The sequence below is a fragment of the Acipenser ruthenus genome, chromosome 3 (genome assembly GCF_902713425.1).
Source record: "Acipenser ruthenus chromosome 3, fAciRut3.2 maternal haplotype, whole genome shotgun sequence".
Lineage (NCBI taxonomy): Eukaryota > Metazoa > Chordata > Actinopteri > Acipenseriformes > Acipenseridae > Acipenser > Acipenser ruthenus.
Genome location: NC_081191.1, coordinates 89,859,795 through 89,870,991, shown reverse-complemented (window position 1 = coordinate 89,870,991; position 11,197 = coordinate 89,859,795).

Sequence of the window (11,197 nt, the reverse complement as noted above, 5' to 3'; positions counted from 1 at the left end):
TTGAATCAGATCACCGTGTAGTCTTCTTTGTTCAAGACTGAATAGATTCAAATCTTTTATGTGGGATTTTGTCAAAAGCTTTCTGGAAATCTAAATAAACCAAGTCGTATGTTTTACAATTATCCATCGTCGATGTTGCATCCTCAAGAAAATCAAGCAGGTTAGTTAGACACGATCTTCCTTTCCTACAGTATAGTGAGGCAACATACTGTTTTCTACAAGCTTACATATAATAAGATTGTACTGTATGTGGAAATAATGTGAATTATTAAGGGTTTTGCAGAGAATCGATTGCTCTTACTTGTTTTAATACTCAGAAATTCAGTTTTTACATGTGTACAAAAATTATAAATAAATAACAAATAAATCCCTAAAATTGCAGTGGGTATATTATTATAGTGAAGACTACAGGTTTAGTTTAACTGCAATTACAGCACAGACGCATGTAGACACTGATTACATATTCACCTCTTAATTATTACTCTTAGAGCAGTCAATAAAATCACCCCTGAAGGAAAACAGTGCACCAGCATAAATTGTGCATGTTAAGCATGAAGTAGTTCTAGAAGCCAGGACAGTCCCAGAGCTGCGTTACTTCCAGCTATTCAGCTGTGCTTGCACCACCACCAACACTAGTTTTCCATTGCTCTCCTTTATGACAGTATTTTGATACTAACCCTAACCCTAAAACAACTTTTAATAAAAGGTGTTCATAGCCATGCCAGAACCTACTGTTGTCTACGCTCTTTGATAGATATGGTCTAGTTTTCACTAACATCAATTTAGCATAACAGTGCCATACCATTACATTACTTTTATCTGTGTACATCCTGCATTCAACCTTCAAAATGGTACATTGCCTCTAACAGCAGATACTATTGTTAAATAAACCAGTTCCTAATATTACTTAAAACAATATGTGTCTGTATGTCATATATCTATTGATGTTAAGTGTCACACTTGTAGTCGTTGCTGCTACACCACCTGGTGAACTTTGGGCACCAGGACTAGAGATTTCCCCACTCGCTATAACTATCAGAATGTCCCATTCAAGTTGCTCCATTCACTTGTAGAATTTTGTATAGAGGGTAGTGATGGGTAAATTGATTGAAGTTTACTGTTCAATTCATTTGGGAGTGGACCTTCGGCTTCCATTGAAAACAAGTGTTATGCACTGTTGGTCCCAAGTTTGGTCTTAAGTCAAGCAATCTGTAATGTTCAGCTAACCAGGAGCATCCAGCAATAATAATGAACCCGATGCAACGAAATTGTCCTTGTTCAACATATTTACTATGGAAGTTGTTTCAGCTTTGGTGAAACTATTAGGGTATATTTTAAGAAATGAACTTGTTTGTTTCACAGGTACACAATAAATTAACGAGGTAGCTGACCCCTTTTAAAAATGGAAGCATCTGTAAACTTCTGGTGGAATAGTTTGTCTGTGCAGTAACACTTTCTGAATCAGGAATGAGAGACTCAGAAACAAGGAGCTGCAGTTGAAGCGCTGTTGGCATATGTTTATTAAATACAATAAAGAAACAAACAGGGCACCAGGGCCAAAATAAAAGGTTAAACACAAATAAGCACCAGTAGGCTGGGCATTCACCTTCACTACTCAGTTTCCACCAAAAACACGGGTCCTAACACCCGCCATCAAACAAACGCTTTTCTTCCCTTATATACATGTGGCCATTCTCCAATTAGCATTCAATTACCTAAATGGAGAATGACCACATCTGTGATTGTTGGCAGGGACAGATTTAACCCCACCCCTGCCAACCTTACATTCCCCCCACACACTATTTACAGCAGCAGGGCTTCTACCCTGCCACAGTCAGGAACACATTCCACAGCAAACCTTTGGAGTATCATTTCAACAGGGTGGAGGGTGCGGAGGTGAGTCAGGAATGTAATTTGTCTTTTTTATTTTGGAATGTTCAAGAACAACTCCAAAGCAGCCTGACAGAGAAACCTGTAATTTGATTGATGGGTATGACAGAATTCTGAACAGTACTAAAAAGGAATGTTTCCTGTCAAAAAAATCTATAAAAGAACTGTTCTCTTTTGCTTTGCATTCCTAGTTTTAATCAATAGTACACACTTCAATATATAGAACTAACAACACACATGTTAATTGTGAGTTTTTGTACATTTTGTATAAATCATACTGTAGGTGTGTGATGCACAGCCACTATGGATACTGCTGGTGGAATAGTTTGTCAGTGCAGTAACACTTCACACTTTCCCCTTGCTCATTCTTGCAATATATATATATAAACACCTTGCTGCATCTTCAAGTGAATCAATCAGTGATTTTAACTCTTGAGTTAATATATCAGAAAAAGTCAAAGCAGGGCCACCACATTGACTTTTTACATTGAAATATACATTTATTATTCCAGTGATGCTGCATTGTGTTAATGGTATTGTACAAATTGATCAATGTCAAATCAATAACATGGTTGCCATTTATTCATGTTATTTCCTCCTGATACTACTAATTATATTACCATATCATTTTATTTTGAAGCATAGCTTGCTTGAAATTGTAAAAATGAATACCGTTGCTAAAACTATAATGCCTGAGGCACGCTTCTTTTAACCTGTGTTTAATGATGACCAGAGGTCATGTGTCAAGCTTCACTTGTGATTTACAACCAGATTTACAACTACAAGGCAAACAAGAACATGCCAAACAGATCACTGCCGCCCTTGACTAATTGGCTTACTTGATGTCCAATTATAGTTGTTGATCACTATCCAAAAAGTGAGTCCACCAAGAATGCACAATAAGAGATCCAGAACGCAGAGGAAGAATTTACATTTGAACTGAACACCTTTCAATTACCTAGAAACAAATGCCTGGCCACAATCGATTTCGAAGAGGCTACTAGCTATATATAGCACTGCTTCTACAGTAAGTCTATATGATCCCATTGGGTGCAGTTCCATCTTAAAGAGTACTGTCTTGCACAGTAGGCTGATATCCGCTTCAGAGCTGCATCAAGGGTACACACAGATTGAGTTTTCACTGATGCTTGTGCAGAGGCCGATGAGTGGGAAGGGCTTGGGTGGTGTTTAATGGCATGGTTGGGCTGTGCAAGAACTGTGATGAGTCCAAATGGAACCTACATCACAGTTCATGCCTGGTGGCTAACAATGGTTTCAGGAACCAGGCATGAACTGTGATGTAGGTTCCATTTGGACTCATCACAGTTCTTGCACAGCCCAACCATGCCATTAATAAATATGGACTATGTATAGCCAGGTTCTGAATACTCAAAATAGTCATTAAACAGACCTTGAACAGATGGTAGTCATTGAACTTGATTGATACAGGTGCTGAACAGACTGCTTGAATCTAATGTGGCTCACTGTCGTTTTCTGAGATTTCATACTTAGCGTACATGTTTGGTAAATACATACATTTTCAGGATTTTTTTTTTTCTGCAACCCAATGTTGTGAAAAAGTGTAAACTCTAAATTTCAAAGAGATTACTGTAAACATTTTGAAGTGCAACAAAGCCCCAGCAAGTCAGTTTTTCCTCCCAAGTAGGTTGAACAGAGTTTACTACTCATTCCTGTATTATTAATGTGATCTTTTAAAATGAATTTTCATGTGATACTAATCAATATGTATGCCTTTACGTAACATAAATTGAAAATTGGCTAAATGTATACTTTATATTTTACAAAGCACACTAGAATCATTATTGGTAGTGACACTCGCATGAAGAGATAGCAATACCGGTGCCCTAAAGAAGTGATGCAGATCTGCGATTCCCAAACTGATGGGTTGCAAAAGGTCCTAAGGTGGGTCTCTGTACAGGGTATAGTTTCACAGGCAAATATATTTGTACATCAATGTAAAGGATTGTGATGGGGTGCCAGCTCGCTCCTATAATTTGTGTTTTGTTATTGTTGTTATTTTTACTGTTTTCATTTTGTTTTTGTGATTCTTGTTTTGTTTTGGATTGGCAGGGAGGGGGTTAAATTCCTCCCTGTAAAATACATGTGAGAATGTGGCTGGAGCCTTAAGTGTTTAATTGTTAATTATTAGTTAATTGGGCTCCAGCCACAGACTATAAAAGGGCAGGTGAAACCCTTTGTGGGGGAGGTTTTTTTGGGTGAGTTTGTTTGTTGCTGTGCTGTGCTGTGCTGTGCTGTGCTGTGCTGTGCTGTGCTGTGCTGTTTAGTAGTTTGAGAAAGAAACTGTAGTGAAGGCGAATGCCCAGCCTACATTTCTGTATTTTGTTTGAACCTTTTTGTTTGGGCCCTTGTGCCTATTTATTTGATTATTGTTTGATGAATAAAGATCATTATTTTGCCCCTTCCACTGTCTCTGAGCCTCAAACCTCTGTCATCCTGCCACACGTGGTGCGGGAAGGAGGACCACCGGTGGAGGTCCTGTCTGGATGGGCCACCAGCTGACTGGTGTGGGCGCTGTGAGCTGGATGGCCAAAGCTGGGCAGGATGCCCCCACAACCCGGACCAGGAGCAGCTATCAAACCTGTCCTCGGCAGCCACCCCACCAACACCGCCTTCACCACCATCACGGGAGATCTGGGAGTGGTTGGTGCACCCCGAAGCGGACCTCTTCCACGACCTCCCCACAGCCCTCAGTACGCTGTGGCATCGAGATGGGGAGAGGTGGGAGGAGTGGGAGAGAGAGCACCACCCGGGATCCCTCCAGGAGATAGCCGTCATGGTCCTGGCATACCTGGCGATAGACATGGGGGAGATCCCCCTCCTTGAAGAAAAGGGGGTGGAGCCGCTGCCATCACCCAGAGAGGGGGAGCCGCTGCCGTCGCCCGAGAGGGAGGAGCCCGAACGTCCGCAGCCCGAGAGGGAGGAGCCCGAACGTCCGCAGCCCGAGAGGGAGGAGCCCGAACGTCCACAGCCCGAGAGGGAGGAGCCCGAACGTCCACAGCCCGAGGGGGAGGAGCCCGAGCGGGAGGAGTCGGTGCGTCCACGGCCCGAGCGGGAGGAGTCGGTGCGTCCACGGCCCGAGCGGGAGGAGCCGGAGCTGTCTCTCCCTCCACCGCCAGCAGAGGGGGAACAGCCGGAGCTGTCTCTCCCTCCACCGCCAGCAGAGGGGGAACAGCCGGAGCTGTCTCTCCCTCCACCGCCAGCAGAGGGGGAACAGCGGGCGCTGTCTCTCCCTCCACCACCAGCAGAGGGGGAGGAGCTACTGTCCCGAGCGCCAGAGGGGCCAGAGGGTCCAGCGCCGCCAGGGGGTCCAGAGGGTCCCGCGCTGCCAGGGGGTCCAGAGGGTCCAGCGTCGCCAGAGGGGCCAGGGGGTCCCGCGTCGCCAGGGGGTCCAGAGGGTCCAGCGTCGCCGGAAGGACCAGCGTCGCCGTTCTCGCCTCCGCCACCAGGGGTAGACGAGCTGCTGTTCCCACCTCCGCCATCAGAGGGAGACGAGCTGCTGTTCCCGCGTCCGCCACCAGAGGAGCTGGAGCGGGCTCTACCTCCTGCTGCCAACAGGGAAGAGGAACTCTGGCTACTGCCACCCTGGCCGGAGGTTCCTGCAATGTTGGCCACGCCCAAGGATGCCTGCCTCGCATCGCCTGGGGTTGCCTGCTGCTCCGCTTTTGTTCCTCCTAGGGTCGCCGAAGGTCCTGCTTCGCCTGGGGTCGCCGAAGGTCCTGCTTCGCCTGGGGTCGCCGAGGGTCCTGCTTCGCCTGGGGTTGCCTGCTGCTCTGCATCGCCTTGGCAGCCACCGTTTGCAGAGTACGAGGGAGAAGTGGAGCTCCCGCTGCCGTCTTCATGGCCAGGGGCTCCCCTCCCGAGCTTACCTCCCGAGGGTCCGCTGCCGCCGTCGCCTCCCGAGGGTCCGCTGCCGTCGTCGCCTCCCGAGGGTCCTGCTTCTCCTGGGGTCGCTGCCAGTCCTGAATGGCAGCAGGAAGTACTGTGGCCGGAGCCTCAAAAAGGGGAGCTGCCGGCCACGAAGAAGGGGGGGGAGGTGAGGAGACCACCTCCACCACAGCCCCGACCACCACCCCTGTGCCACAGCCCGGCGCCTGGGGGTTGGATCCCTCGGCCTGGGCTCCCGGACACCCAGGCTCCATGTCTGGACCTTTGGTCGCTGGGCCTGACTCCCAGGTCGCAGCACCACCAGGCACAGGAGGTCGCCTGGTCTCCTGCTCCGCTCCCCCTGGTTGCCCAGACGTTGCTGCACTGTCGCCTGGGCTCGCACCTCTGCCTGGGGCTGCAGCCGACTGGTCGGCTGCCTGTGCTCCCGACGCCCCATCCAATGCACCTGGGTCCCCTTTCGCCAGGTCTCGGTCCTGCCAAGAGGGCGCCGGGCTATGGACTGACCCTCCCTCAGCAATGGGAGAAGGAAGACCTCCCACCATGGCCGCCCCCATGGGCCACTTGCTTCCCCTCATCCGGGACTTTGGGACAAAGGGGGGAGGTGGCCGTTGGGGCCAAGTGTGCTGCGCACAAGGGGGGGGAAATGTGATGGGGTGCCAGCTCGCTCCTATAATTTGTGTTTTGTTATTGTTGTTATTTTTACTGTTTTCATTATGTTTTTGTGATTCTTGTTTTGTTTTGGATTGGCAGGGAGGGTGTTAAATTCCTCCCTGTAAAATACATGTGAGAATGTGGCTGGAGCCTTAAGTGTTTAATTGTTAATTATTAGTTAATTGGGCTCCAGCCACAGACTATAAAAGGGCAGGTGAAACCCTTTGTGGGGGGGGGGGGGGGGGTTGGGTGAGTTTGTTTGTTGGTGTGCTGTACTGTTTAGTAGTTTGAGAAAGAAACTGTAGTGAAGGCGAATGCCCAGCCTATATTTCTGTATTTTGTTTGAACCTTTTTGTTTGAGCCCTTGTGCCTATTTATTTGATTATTGTTTGTTGAATAAAGATCATTATTTTGCCCCTTCCACTGTCTCTGAGCCTCAAACCTCTGTCATCCTGCCACAAGGATATTATTAAAATGATCACTTTTTCATTTGTAATTAAATAACAGAAAAAAAATACAATCATAGAATTTGATTAACAACGCCCCACTCCCCTGATGCAATGGACTTAAAAAAACAAAAATGTGCTAAAGCAAAGCAAAGATAATGCACAATGTGATGCTATAATATGGAATTCATCAGCACAAAATCCTCATACACATACACAAGCACGCATGCTGAGTGTATCGCAGCCAATTTCATTACTGTAGGATACAATTGCTGTAACAAAAGTGTGGTTGATTAGTCAGTGTGTCAGCTCGTGGAAATATATATATATATATATATATATATATATATATATATATATACAGACGTGCTCAGATTTGTTGGTACCCTTACAGCTCATTGAAATAATGCTTCATTCCTCCTGAAAAGTGATGAAATTAAAAGCTATTTTATCATGTATACTTGCATGCCTTTGGTATGTCATAGAATAAAGCAAAGAAGCTGTGAAAAGAGATGAATTATTGCTTATTCTACAAAGATATTCTAAAATGGCCTGGACACATTTGTTGGTACCCCTTAGAAAAGATAATAAATAATTGGATTATAGTGATATTTCAAACTAATTAGTTTCTTTAATTAGTATCACACATGTCTCCAATCTTGTAATCAGTCATTCAGCCTATTTAAATGGAGAAAAGTAGTCACTGTGCTGTTTGGTATCATTGTGTGCACCACACTGAACATGGACCAGAGAAAGCAAAGGAGAGAGTTGTCTGAGGAGATCAGAAAGAAAATAATAGACAAGCATGGTAAAGGTAAAGGCTACAAGACCATCTCCAAGCAGCTTGATGTTCCTGTGACAACAGTTGCAAATATTATTAAGAAGTTTAAGGTCCATGGAACTGTAGCCAACCTCCCTGGGCGCGGCCGCAAGAGGAAAATCGACCCCAGATTGAACAGAAGGATAGTGCGAATGGTAGAAAAAGAACCAAGGATAACTGCCAAAGAGATACAAGCTGAACTCCAAGGTGAAGGTACGTCAGTTTCTGATCGCACCATCCGTCGCTTTTTGAGCAAAAGTGGGCTCCATGGAAGAAGACCCAGGAGGACTCCACTTTTGACAGAAAAACATAAAAAAGCCAGACTGGAATTTGCTAAAATGCATATTGACAAGCCACAATCCTTCTGGGAGAATGTTCTTTGGACAAATGAGTCAAAACTGGAGCTTTTTGGCAAGTCACATCAGCTCTATGTTCACAGACGAAAAAATGAAGCTTTCAAAGAAAAGAACACCATACCTACAGTGAAACATGGAGGAGACTCGGTTATGTTTTGGGGCTGCTTTGCTGCGCCTGGTACAGGGTGCCTTGAATCTGTGCAGGGCACAATGAAATCTCAAGACTATCAAGGCATTCTGGAGAGAAACGTACTGCCCAGTGTCAGAAAGCTCTGTCTCAGTCGCAGGTCATGGGTCCTCCAACAGGATAATGACCCAAAACACACAGCTAAAAGCACCCAAGAATGGATAAGAACAAAACTTTGGACTATTCTGAAGTGGCCTTCTATGAGTCCTGATCTGAATCCTATCGAACATCTATGGAAAGAGCTGAAACTTGCAGTCTGGAGAAGGCACCCATCCAACCTGAGACAGCTGGAGCAGTTTGCTCAGGAAGAGTGGGCCAAACTACCTGTTAACAGGTGCAGAAGTCTCATTGAGAGCTACAGAAAACGTTTGATTGCAGTGATTGCCTCTAAAGGTTGTGCACCAAAATATTAGGTTAGTGGTCCCATCATTTTTGTCCATGCCATTTTCATTTGTTTTATTATTTACAATATTATGTTGAATAAAAAATCAAAAGCAAAGTCTGATTTCTATTAAATATGGAATAAACAATGGTGGATGCCAATTACTTTTGTCAGTTTCAAGTTATTTCAGAGAAAATTGTGCATTCTTCGTTTTTTGTGGAGGGGTACCAACAAATTTGAGCACGTCTGTGTATATATATATATATATATATATATATATTTCAGCAATTGCTTTGTCTGTTTGCTTTCTTAACATTTTGACTGCTGCATTTGTGACAATGTTGGGAAAAAGAGTATACTTGTTCTACTGAGTGGACATTGCTGACATAGCCCAGCTATCAGGTAGATCAGATTGTTGGCAGTAGCTTTGGCACCGATGAGACTCAACAAATGCATTTCATCAAAGGCTGACCCTGGACTAACAGTAACTTTATGTGCATAACCTCATGGGAATGGAAGCAGAGAAAGACTTATTTCAAGGCCGCCAAGAGTTTAATCTCTGCTCAGCTCAAAATGCAAATCCACTTCTCTTCAGACTGCACGCAAATAAGTCGGTGAGACTCTTCTTAATTCTTTGGGGAAAAAGATCCCACTAAGATCAAGTGTTGTTTTAGAGAATGAAAACACAATCACTTTTTTTTTACTTTCTAAGAATACACAAATACAATAACAGAGGGGGAAAGTTACTTTTGGAAATTCAACACTGTGTTTGCATTGGAAAATTAGAGCGCCACACGGCAGACTTGAAGGCTCCTGTGTTATCAGCAGACTTTTCTAGCTTGGGATCTGGACTCCCCAGCTACAGAGGTTGCTTATTTTGCACCAGTGGCTGTAAACAAATACATCTGATCTTCACAAAGCCTTCTGGTTCAATGCAATAAGCACTGGTTATCCAGGTTAACAAAGAGGTGCATGCGTAAATGGGTATGGTCCCTTTAACTTGTGAGTCTCAAACAAACAAGTGCTGTACTGCCTGTCCCCAGTAGAGACTGCCCAGGACAGAAGGATAATGCACAATCCTGCCTTACCTTTGTTTCATTGGAATGCCACCGCAAACATTTTTGACATTATTTGTGTTTAAGTTAAAACCAGAACAAACAAGAAAAGCAGTGTACATAAAAAAGGATTGCATGTTCAACTGTCAAACTTTCAAGTTAACTTGGGACTGTTGTTAATACTAAGTTACAGAAACATCCAGCATGGCAGAAGAAATTTAAAGAAATGTTTGTACAGTCAGTTTTGCGTTAACAGTATGCTATTCAATATGTTAACTTAGCATTATTCAGCAAAATTAGTTAATTCTATAGGGTGATGCAAAACTTTTGGCCATAGCTATATTGCACTCTGAGTGCAATCTGGGCTCAACACTTAGGGGCTAATGTAAGGATATGTGCAAAGTGACATTTGGCATTTTGCACGCACAAACAGTGTTTAACAGCAGTAAAGTGGAACTAAAAATGTGGTGTATGTAAAGAATGGTTTTCACCTGGTGTTCTGCCTCTGCTATCAAATTAGCACTTTGCCACCATTAATCCATTTAAATGACATTAATGTATTCAAATGAAGAAAAGAGCATGGAATTAGGCGGGGATCTGGAATACAAAGTGGGCACAAACAGTATAATGAGATGTAAGGATTTTGCCTTGCACTTGGGCAATTGCTGGCCCTCCAAAAATGTTACACCGCCTCTTACAAGGTGTAAACCATTGTAGAAGTGAGTAATTAAGAGCTGTATAAAAACACACACCTGCTGTGGTACACTTCCTGATGTGGCGACGCTTGGCTCTTGTTGAGGACAGACAGGAAAACCTTCTGAGAAGGGTAAGACTGAGAAGACCCCACATATTCAAACCCAGGGTCACTTTGGGTATGCCGGAGGATGCAGTGGTAAGGCGTTATCGTTTCAATTCACAACTCATCCTTGACCAAATAGCTGAATTTCACCTTTTCATCACCTGGTTGACTGTCCTGGTAACACCAATCAGCATTGACTTTCTCCACTATAAGGGACCATATGGCCTCTTTGGTAGCATAACTGGTGTTGGCAGAGGCTTTTCCAAATAACACAATTTCATGCTGAGTGACCTCAGGGACTCTCGGCTCTCTCCGCAGAAAACATTTTTCTTTTCCGTGCACCAAGAGGACTCTGCTGCCCTTCCTTTGACATATTTTTTTGTTTGGTTTGATTTTCATGCTCCACAAATCTCATACAGTGCCTACTGCTCTCTGTACTCCTAACTCACCTCACCTCTGGGCTGTAAGTGCGCCACTAAATAGCCCAATGCACAGCCGGCACTCTTGGCCTTGAGTAATTTGCATTGCTCTTACATAGGCCACAGTGCACAATAATTGCCTGGCCGCTAGGCATTTTAGATTTTGCAGCAGCAATTGTTTGCACTACGCCTATTCTTACATCAGCTCCTTAGTGACACTTTAGTCTACAGTAGTAAAATAAATCATATTTTGTAATACAAGTTT